This window comes from Callorhinus ursinus, unplaced genomic scaffold (assembly GCF_003265705.2).
Source record: "Callorhinus ursinus isolate GAN/ISIS: 27379988/994484 unplaced genomic scaffold, GSC_fseal_2.0 scaffold6, whole genome shotgun sequence".
NCBI classification, from domain to species: domain Eukaryota; kingdom Metazoa; phylum Chordata; class Mammalia; order Carnivora; family Otariidae; genus Callorhinus; species Callorhinus ursinus.
In genome coordinates this window covers 26416252-26426924 of record NW_027397068.1, presented here as the reverse complement: position 1 = coordinate 26426924, position 10673 = coordinate 26416252, and positions in this window count along the sequence as shown.

Genomic DNA, 10673 nt, shown 5'->3' with positions numbered 1-10673 from the left:
CATTGTATTTTCCATTTTGTTACACAATGAAATGACCATAGAGCTGTGACAAGAAGAGGAAATTAATGTGAACCTTTAAAATATACTAAGAATACAATAAATGAATTGCAAGATAAATTTTATGTCAAATTACGCTTTCTTTTTACACAAGACTAAATACGTTTTGAGTTCATTAATATGGTCATAAATACTCGTTGTGTCTGAGTTTTAACTTTACTTCACAACTGAGGACTCCCATTAGTCACTTGTATCTAGAAATATCCTAGGATAAAATTTGGGAGTTGGTGCCTGCCTGACATATCAGACCCAGATCGTTCTTGTCCTCATGTAGCTTACCATCAAGTTTCACAGATAAAATGATTATCTGCATTATGGTTTTATTTAGCGTTCTGACACGATGATAGCTATAGCTAGACCCTGGTTCTGCTCTGGTCTTCCTGATTTCCAAAACCCTTGCTACCAGAAGTTGCAGAACTGAAAAAGCAGCGGAAGCCAGAGGCCAGCCAGAGGGTCAGATCCACTTTATCACTCTTCCATGAAGTCAACCTCAAGCTGTAGGAAACAACGAATTAATTAGTTAACCACTAAAACCTAGTCTGTTTTAGAAATACATAAGCTAACAATCCTTGAAACATGGACTATAAAATACATTGTCCTTCCTCAAAGTTGAAACTCCAGAAGGCTGCACACTTGTCAAACAATAGTGTAATTACTCAGAGCATCAACAACACTCTTTTGCAATTGCCTTTAAACCTTTTATATTTTACCAAGGAAGCTTTTAACACTAGGAGTAGACCAATATTTCCATTGCACAATGTAAAGCCAAATATGTTTCTTTGAGCTAATTATATATCTGTATTCAGCACGTGTCTTTGTACTTATATGTTTGCTTGTAGTCACAAAATTTAGTTATTCTGCAGTCTACATTCAATCAAACCTCTATGGAGTCTGGTAATACTATTATTACAAACGTCACTGCCATTAGCCAACTTTGAGTCCTAGGAGACACATGCTGAAAATTCTCCCCTTCATTAGTATATATTATTAATATTAATGCTTGAACAAACTTAAGAATGCCTAGAGAGCGTAGTTTGTTAGTTAATTATAGACGGTCCTCACTACATAAATAAAGCCTGAGTACATAGTTTAGAAGTTCTCAATATGGAGTTTTAATGTATTGGAATGATCATGTCATGTTTGTTTCAGTACATTTGATGACAGCAAATTTATTCTTAAAGGACAGTTCTTTAAAAAAAAAAAAAACACAGACAAGAGTGATCTAAAGCCAAAAAATGGTGAATAAAGTAGATGATCCAAATAGTTTGGGGTTTTTTGGGGGGAGGGGGGTATAAAAATTAGCTGTAAAAATACTTCTTTATAAAGTAATGTGAAGTGTTTTCCTTGTGCATTTCTTTAACTGGGTTTAAAGGTAATTGGAAAAGAGTCTTGTTGATGTTCTGAGTAATTTCATTATTGTTCAACAAATATGTTGCCTTCCGGAGTTTCAACTTTGAGGAAGGACAACATATTTTATATTCCATGATGTTTGAAAAGGTCACCCAACTTTTTAGTTATACCTTTAAGCTAGTGGCCTTAATTCAGATTATTCATTTTGACTATAAAGAGAATTTACTGGAAATTGGGAGTTAACACTGGGCTTTTTAATATATGCATCCTCAGTCAATCCATAAGCATGGCTAGGGCACTGTTAAGTGCTTTGTGGGAACCCAAATATCCTTTAGGAGTTTAACGCATAGCTTAACACAGAAGACTAATAAATATTCAATGATTTGAGGACAAAATAAAGAAGTTGCTGCTTTGATATAAGTTTTTAATTATTATTTTATCATTAGCTTACTAATCTAATGAATAAAACAAATACATTTTATTTTGTCCTATTCCTTGGCTGCACCTTAGTCCACTATTACTCCTCCTTTCTTCCTAGCATGGCCTAAATAACCTAAATACCTTATTTATTGAAACATCCAAATTGCTTGGATGAGGTGCCATCCTGCAACTAAGACATGATAGATCTACATACCACAAAGGTTAAGCACTGCCCTTCCATAGTAAATTGAGATCATTACATAATTCTTTCAGATGAGTAAGGACGTTGCAAGAGAGGACTTAATTATTATATGAAGAAATGAAAATAATAATTCTTCCCATTTGTAATGCTTACTAACTTGTATGAACTATATATTTCTGGATTTTTAATTCATATTTGCCATGTTCTGAAAAAGGATTTGAAGCAGGTGAGTGAACTGTAGATAATACATAAGCAGTGGGCTGTGTAGGTTTGTTTCCCTACTCAGAACATGGATTATAATTTTATACACTGTGGTAATAGCATAATAAAAGTAGTTTAAATGTTTAAGGAACCAGATTTAAATACTGCTTAACTTGATAGTTGTGGGTAATTTATACATGAGACAAGTTAGCCCATGAGTTTTTATATTTAGTATCCAGAGCAATCCATATCAATGTGAGCTAATTGTTCTGACTAAATGTATCAGTCAATTCAATGCAAAGGTCAGTGTCATTGATGTTCCTCCTACTGAATTAACATTGGCTATAATGTATCCATTACCTAAATTATTGAATTCTAGATTCAAGTTCATAGTATCAGATCTGAAACAGATGGTCATTTTTTTAAGATTTTATTTTTAAGTAATCTCTGCCCCCAACATCGGGCTCGAACTCATGACCCCAAGATCGAGAGTCACACGCTCCTCTGACTGAGCCAGCCAGGCACCCTAGATTGTCATTTTAAAAAGTAGAACTAAGTGACGGGGCACCCGGGTGGCTCAGTCAGTTAAGCATCTGACTTGATTTCAACTCAGGTCATGATCTCAGACTCATGCGATCAAGCCCTGCGCTGGGCTCTGCACTCAGGGTGGAGTCCACTTGAGCTTCTCTCTCTCCCTCTTCCTTTGCCCCTCCCCCTCACACTAAATAAATAAATAAATAAATAAATAAATCTTTTTTTAAAAAAGTAAAAATAAGTGAGGTCATGTAGCAGACATGGCTAGTTGTCCACCCCAATATCCATTTCCCCTTCTTTAAAACATTAACCTGCTCATATCTGAGGTGAGAAATGTACCCAACTAAAAATACTTGATATTCCAGTCTCTCTTCCAGCTGGGAGTATCCATTTGACACCATTTGGCCAGTGGGATATAGGTGGATGCCCCTGGGGTGGGTTCGCCTTCTTAAATGAAATAGTAAATCTTTAAGAGGAAAAAGTCTCAGGATTCCATCCTGTTCATTTCCTTGGATGTGGATGTTGTGCCAAAGAAGCCAAATCCATCTTATGGCCCAAAGGATGGTAGGGCAGGAAGAAAGGAGCATCCTGGAACAATGATGCCATCATGGACCACTACTCCAGCCCTAGCTACTTACCTCTAGATTTCTAACGTGAAAAACAATATATTTCTGTCTTGGTTGAGTTTTCTGCCATCTGCAAGTTACACAGACAATAAAATCACCCTAAATGGTTGCCCCCAAAATGGTAGCTATTCTATGTGAGATTTGGTGAATAGGAACTATTTTAGGAAAGCTTTAATTAATTAATTAATTGACATGAAAACAGGTGAGAGAAGGGCACCCGCCTGGCTCAGTGGGCGGAGCGTACAACTCTTGATCTCAGAGTTATGAGTTTGAGCCCCACATTGGGTGTAGAGATTACTTAAAAAATAGAAAACGTTTTTAAAAAAGCAGGTGAGAGAATCTAATAGCAGGGAGGTAAAAGCAATGAGATTATTAATAATAATCATTATAGTTAATCTTTATTGAGTGCTTACCATATGCCAGGCACTGTGCTATGTGTTACATGTGCTGTATCTATAACCCACTTACTTCTTACAGCAATCCTATCGGGTAGGATTATTTGTTATCCTTATTGTTATCCCTGTTTTGCAGGTGAGAGGACTGAAGCTTGGGAAAGTTAAATAACTTGCCTTTGGTTACACTGCTAATTGGTGGTAGGGCTGGGATTTCCAGTTTTTGTTTTTTCATTTGTTGGTTTTTTTCAAGATCAAGGTGTCAGCAGGTCAGTTCCATCTGAGGCCTCTCCTAGCTGCCTTCTTCCTGTGTCCTCACGTGTCATCTGTGTGTCTGTGTCCTCACCTTCTCTACTCATAAGGATATCAGTCATAGTGGATTAAGGCTCACCCTCAAGAACTCATTTTAACTTAATCATTCCTCTAAAGACCTTATCTCCAAATAATGTTACATTCCCGGGTCCTGGGGGTTAGGGTTTCAACGGGCCTGGGATTCTTAACATCATGCCGTGCCTCTCCTTAGTCTTCCCTTCTTCCCCCGACGACTCCATACCCAAAGGAGAAGATTATGCCTCAATGCAGAAGGACAGGATAGGAATTTGACCTAGTCTAGAAATATGTGGGCAAGGAGTAGTAGCAGAAGAGAGTTGCCCAAAGATAAGTAGAGGAGAAAGTATTCGCTCACAAAACAATGTCAACCAAAAGCAAAGCAGGAGGAATTCATGATGAACAGGTTTAACTGTTAATTCCTATATATCCAGTAAATGAGTGCCAGGAATGAAAGAGAAATCTAAAAGGAAGGAGGAGGGGTCTGAAATCATCACCAGGAGAGGCAAAGTTACTGACTGCCATTCGTAATTTTTTTTTCAAGATTTATATATTTATTTGAGAGAGAGAGAGAGAGTATCCGCGAGTAGGGGGGGAGAGACAGTGGGAGAGGGAGAGACTCTCAAGCATACTACCCGCTGAACACAGAGCCAACTCAGGGCTTGATCTCATGACCCATGAGATCATGACCTGAGCCAAAGCCAAGAGTTGGATGCTTAACCGACTGAGCCATGCAGGCAGCCCCAGAACTTCTTGATTGAGAAGGGCGGTTTACAAAATTGGACTTGTATTTATACTGATGTATATGCATTAAACAACAGTATCTGTTCAATAAAGTGCAGTGGCCAGAAGAATACCCCTCAAAACCTTTAGGTGTGAGGGAAAACGGTTGACCAAGGGCCCAGGGTGGACTCAGAAATCCACGTTTCCCACATGCTGCTCGTGGCCAAGGCCAATGAAGGAGCATGGCCCAGGCTCTACGGCAGTCCTAATCCTGGGAGACACCTGCTTCTCTGATAGATGACTGGCTTGAGGATTCTTCAACATTCCTTGCTGCACCTTCCTTGGGCTGCACTAGCTGACTGATGGCTCTCCCAGCCCCTCCTAGTGCCCCTCCCCATTTTCTATCACAAGGATTCTCCTAATGACGTCTTTGTAAGTTTAATACCATATTGGTATCTGCTTCTGGGAGGATCCAGACTAACACAAGTGATAAATGATTCCCTAAGAAAACGCCTTCAGTCTGGACTTCTCTCTCAAACTCTAGATTGCTTTAGATGTTACCAGAAATTTCCACAAGGATTCTTCACAGGCCAGCTCCGTTTTGTATGCCATCTTGGCATGAACATTAACTAAACCCCCCCTCCACACTCTCCATCTAATCAGTAACTATTTCTCCTTCCCAGCCCACCGCTGCTATCTTTATCATTTCTTAGTTGACTGTAGTAGCTTTTCATTTGATCCCATTACCTCTAGAGTCATCTCTGTCAAAATATCTTTCATGTTATGGTCTGAGGAAGCTTCCAAAACCACAACTCTGATCATATCACGTCCTTAATTGAGATCCTTCAATGGCTCCCCCGAGGTTACAGCAGCAGCTTGAGAACCCTCCTGAGGTGACCCACGGGAAGAAAGAAACTACATCACAGCAGAATGCACACATACTTATATAGGAGAGGCATGTATATGCATAATACGCATATCTGCAGTAGAAGTTTCATGAGAAAAATTTACCCTTGTTACTTGTGATGCACTCTGATATCTTCTACTTTATGCTATTGTATTCTGTTCTATAAAATCTACTCCACACAAAACAAGTACTGCAGACCACTAAATTGACCTCATAATCTACCAATAGATCATAACTTACAATTTGAAAAATCCTGGTCCAGAGGATAAAATCCAAATTCCTCATCTTGGTTTCCAAGTCTTCTCCCGATAAACCTCCCACAACAATTTTGGCTTCATTCACTTATCCATCTCACCAGTAAATAGTGGGCCTCCGAAAGTCCACTCCCTGTCAGGCACTTGTGCGGAATTGAACAGCAAATAAAGGCTCAGCGCCAACCAGAGAAGAGAGTGAAGTATTTTGTGAAACACAGACCAGTGAAAAGCCTATTAACATTTAATGATAAAATGAAGGTAAACACAGAATGTTGGGGCAGCACATAGGGCGTGTACTCCAGCCATTCCTGGGGGAGTAGACAGGACTTCCCAGAAGACGAGACACCTAACAAATAAGTCAGAATTAACCAGGAAAAAGGAGCAGTGAGTAGAGTCCCAGGCAGAGGAAATAGCTTGCTTGTAGCCCCAGAGACAAAAGAGGGAAGTACGTTTTTGAAGAGTGGAAAGTGTTTCAGTGAGGCTGGAGGACAGAGCCCAGGACCTTAACAGTAGGAGATGAAGATGGAGAGGTATTGAACTATTCTTTCAGGCCAGGGGTTTTCAGACCTGTCTCAGGGATCCTACTGGTTTCACGTTGCCTTGGGGACTGTAGAAAGACAAAAGATAAAGGTCAAGCAGGTTGGACTCTCTTTATCCCCTTCAACCTGAATAGCAGTGGCACAATATTAACATGGTAGGGGCCAACGGCAGGCCACCCAAAATGTGCCACAAGAGCATATTGATTATTTTGAATTGAAGTTACTTGGGAGGCAACCAGTGCAAGGACACTCAGATTCTCCTCTGCTCGGCCTCAAAAGCAGGAAATCTTCCATATAAAGTATTTGCTCTCTGTACTAAGAAGTAAAAAGATACCCTTATCACCAGAGATAGGAGCTTTAAAGTGGAGAAAGCTACAGAAACAAACCTTGTTACTTTTTTGCTAATCTATGACCTCAGCCCAAACTCTAGTTAGAATTCTTACTAACTGAAACTCCCAAACACCTGTTTTCTTTATCCCGTCAGTTCCTCATGAGTTTGTTGCCTCTTTGTCTAAAAAGTGGGAAAACTGCCCGCTTGGTCATTTCTTTGGGTCTCAATTTCATTTTATTGAGCCTCAGTGCCTACATAATAAGACTTTGGGTTTTTTCTTCTGTTAATTTTCCTCATGTAAATTTTAGTCCCCCTGGAAGACCTGAAAGGGCAGAGGAAGAATTTTTCCTTCCCTGTAGCATTTGATATAGAACATTCTGGCGGAAGTGTGGGAAATGGATTGGAGGAGGGCCAGATAGGGGGCCCGAAGCCAGGGTAGTGTCAATACGTGAGTAAGAGGAGAGAAGTAGAAAGAATTTAGAATCAGGAGGAAGAAAAGACAGCACTGGTGATAGAATTCTTGAACAAGTCCTCCTCATTTACACTTGCTGCATATTCTGTTTCCTTTGCTTAGAACATGGGTTCTCAACCTTATTTATTTATTCTTATTTTTGCAGTAAATCCCTTAGTCTGGTGAAGTCTATGGAATCTTTCTCAGAAAAAATGTTTTTAAACGCACAAACAGGGGTGCCTGGGTGGCTCAGTCGTTAAGCGTCTGCCTTCGGCTCAGGTCATGGTCCCAGGGTCCTGGGATCGAGACCCGCATCGGGCTCCCTGCTTGGCAGGAGGCCTGCTTCTCCCTCTCCCACTCCCCCTGCTTGTGTTCCCTCTCTCATCGTGTCTCTGTCAAATAAATAAATAAAAGATCTTAAAAAAATAAATAAAAATAAATGCACAAACATATGTATTATTACAAAGAGACCCGATTATATTCATGTAAAATTATCCAAATATCCAAAATGCAAGTTTGTTTATAGTATGTTTCTTTATTAATGCAATAAATAATACAGTCTTACAGTGGATCTAAAACTGTAATTGTGAAGCAGTGATACATGTGAACGAGAATACGAGTCAACTGCAGTGTCAGTTGACTATATGTTTCCATCAGTAACAAGTTACAAGTATTGCTAATACTACTCCAGTTTGTGGCCTGTATTTATAATTGAAGGCAATTCTAAATTTCAAAGGGAGGAGGTTAGTGAAAATTAAGATGTAATTATTTTCCCATACAAATTTTTCAAACCCCTGAATTTGAACCTTGGACTTTTTGGTGATGAGACCCTGGCTTTAAAGTCCTTTCCTCCCTTGTGTCCCTGTTGTATCCTATTTATACTCCAAGATTCCTTTTATACGTTGCTACTGGTTTGTTCTTGAAGCTAGGTCCCAGTGACAGTTGTAAATAGTTCTGTTACAGCCTGTTAGGGACTGTTGTGGCCATTTGTTTACTTTCAGTTCTCAGCCACACTGGAATGGGAGTTCTTTGAGGGAAGAGATTATTTCTGATGCATCTTAGTATCCTGAGTACTTTGCACAGCTGTGCACATAAAAGCCTACTAAATGAATGAACACATTGTCCTGTGAGAACACTAATCATTCTATAAATTGCTGGGAAAGCGTTGGTGGAGGAGAGAAAATGATACTTTATTTGAATCTGTCTTTCAGGAATATAGAAATTTCGTGTTATGGTTAGTGGATGAAAAGAATGTTAGAAGATCTGCCTAGGATAAGGCTGCAAATAGAATAAGGATGCATCAAGGGTATATGGAAATGTGTGGCAGACAGAACATGAGAGATTCCTGTTTAACTTTGCCCTTTGCTCTAATGGCAATCCAACCGAGATGAACAGTTTTTCTAAGGAGAAGTTTAGATCGTGAGCCAGAAGCAGTCTTGGATTCCTGAGACAGGGCAAGTGTCAAGTTCCCTGAAGGCTACTTCTGAACTGTAGTCTCTCAATATTTAGACACAGAGATGATTTACTGTGAAGCTAAACTTTCAGAGTCCTGCACTTGCATGAGCCCTTTCGGAAGTCATCTGATTTTGTATCTGTAAATTATTCATGAGTATGTGTGCTTTCAAAGGGAACCTCCAAATTGTATGAGCCTTGAGACTCTGGTTAGAATATTAGAAAAATGTTATAGAATTGTGCCCAGCTCATAGTATGCTCAATTTGTCTCAACTAACTAACCAAATAGTGGATACGTGCTGATGTTTTTAACTTCCTGTCATACAGTGTCTTACATTTGCAGGATAAAATAGGCTCACAACACCCCAGCATGACATGATTGGTTTGTCCCTGGTTTTGATCATTCTTTATTCCTTTCCCGAAATACCTGTGCTTTTCTCTTCTCTTTCAGACTCTTAAACCATGCCAGTCTTTAAATCCCAAGGTAATAGATGGATCTTAGAAACTCTGAAGGATAGAGAATATTTCCGTTTTAGATTTAGAAAAACATGAGAAGTAAATGATGGCTTGTGTGTGGTAGTGATATGGCCAACAGAGAAAGATAAAGGAGGAAGGTATAGGCTGGCTGTGCCATCAGATTTGGGAGGTGAATGCCAAAAGTTAATGATTATAGGGGGCATCTGGGTGGCTCAGTTTGTTAAGTGTCTGCCTTCAGCTCCGGTCATGATCCCAGGGTCCTGGGATCGAGCCCTACATTGGGTTCCCTGCTCAGCGGGAAGCCTGCTTCTCCCTCTGCCTCTGCCTGCACCTCCCCCCGCTCCTGCTCTCTCTGTCAAATAAATTAATAAAAATCTTTTTAAAAAGATTTTATTTATATGTCAGAGAGAGAGAGAGAGAACACAAGCAGTGGGGGCGGCAGGCAGAGGGAGAAGCAGACACCCTACGGAGCAAGGAGCCTGATGTGGGACTCAATCCCCATGACCAGAGCCGAAGGCAGACGCTTAATGACTGAGCCACCCAGGTGTCCCAATTAATAAAAGATCTTTAAAAAAATGTAATGATTTATAAAATGAGCTGCTCAAAAAAAATTCAGCACTTAATCCACAACAAACTTTTTTTCTTGAGGTAAACCTGAATACCTTCATTTAAAAAAAAAAAAGACCTTAGGTATTTTAAACCATACTGCTTGTCCCTAAAATTCAGAGAGTCTTTAGGAACATACCATTTCTGGGATGGCAAATCTCACAATTAATGTATGTGGGCAAATGATCCCACAGAAAGGTCCCCAGCACAATAGTTGTTGATATATCTGTTTTAAGTTTTAAGTACATTTTAAAGTAAAAAGGAGAAATCATCTGAATATTCAGCTCTGTGTAGTTAAATGGGACTTACATTTAAAATTTTATTTTAAAAAACACTGCACCTGAAAAGACTCAAAGGAAACTTAACTGCATATTATTAAATGAAAGAAGCCAATCTGAAAAGGCTACATGCTTTATGATTTCAACTATATGACATTCTGGAAAAGGAAAAATTATGGAGACAAAAGGCCCAGTGGTTGCCAGGGAAAAGGGAGGCAGGAGGGTGAATAGGTGGAGCACAGAGTATTTTTAGGACAGTGAAACCACTCTGTATGACACTGTAATGGTAGACATATGTAATTATAAATTTGGCCAAAACTATAGGATAAACAACCCCATAATGTGAACTATGGGCTTTAGGTGAGAATGACGTGTCAATGTGGGTTCATCTGTTATAACAAATGTATCATTGGAGTGCAGGCTATCCATCCGTAAGGAACAGATTGTGTGTGTGTGTGTGTGTGTGCGTGTAGACAGGTAATATATACATATATAGGAACTCTCTGGATTTCCTGTCCAGTTTTGCTATGAACCTAAAACTCCTCT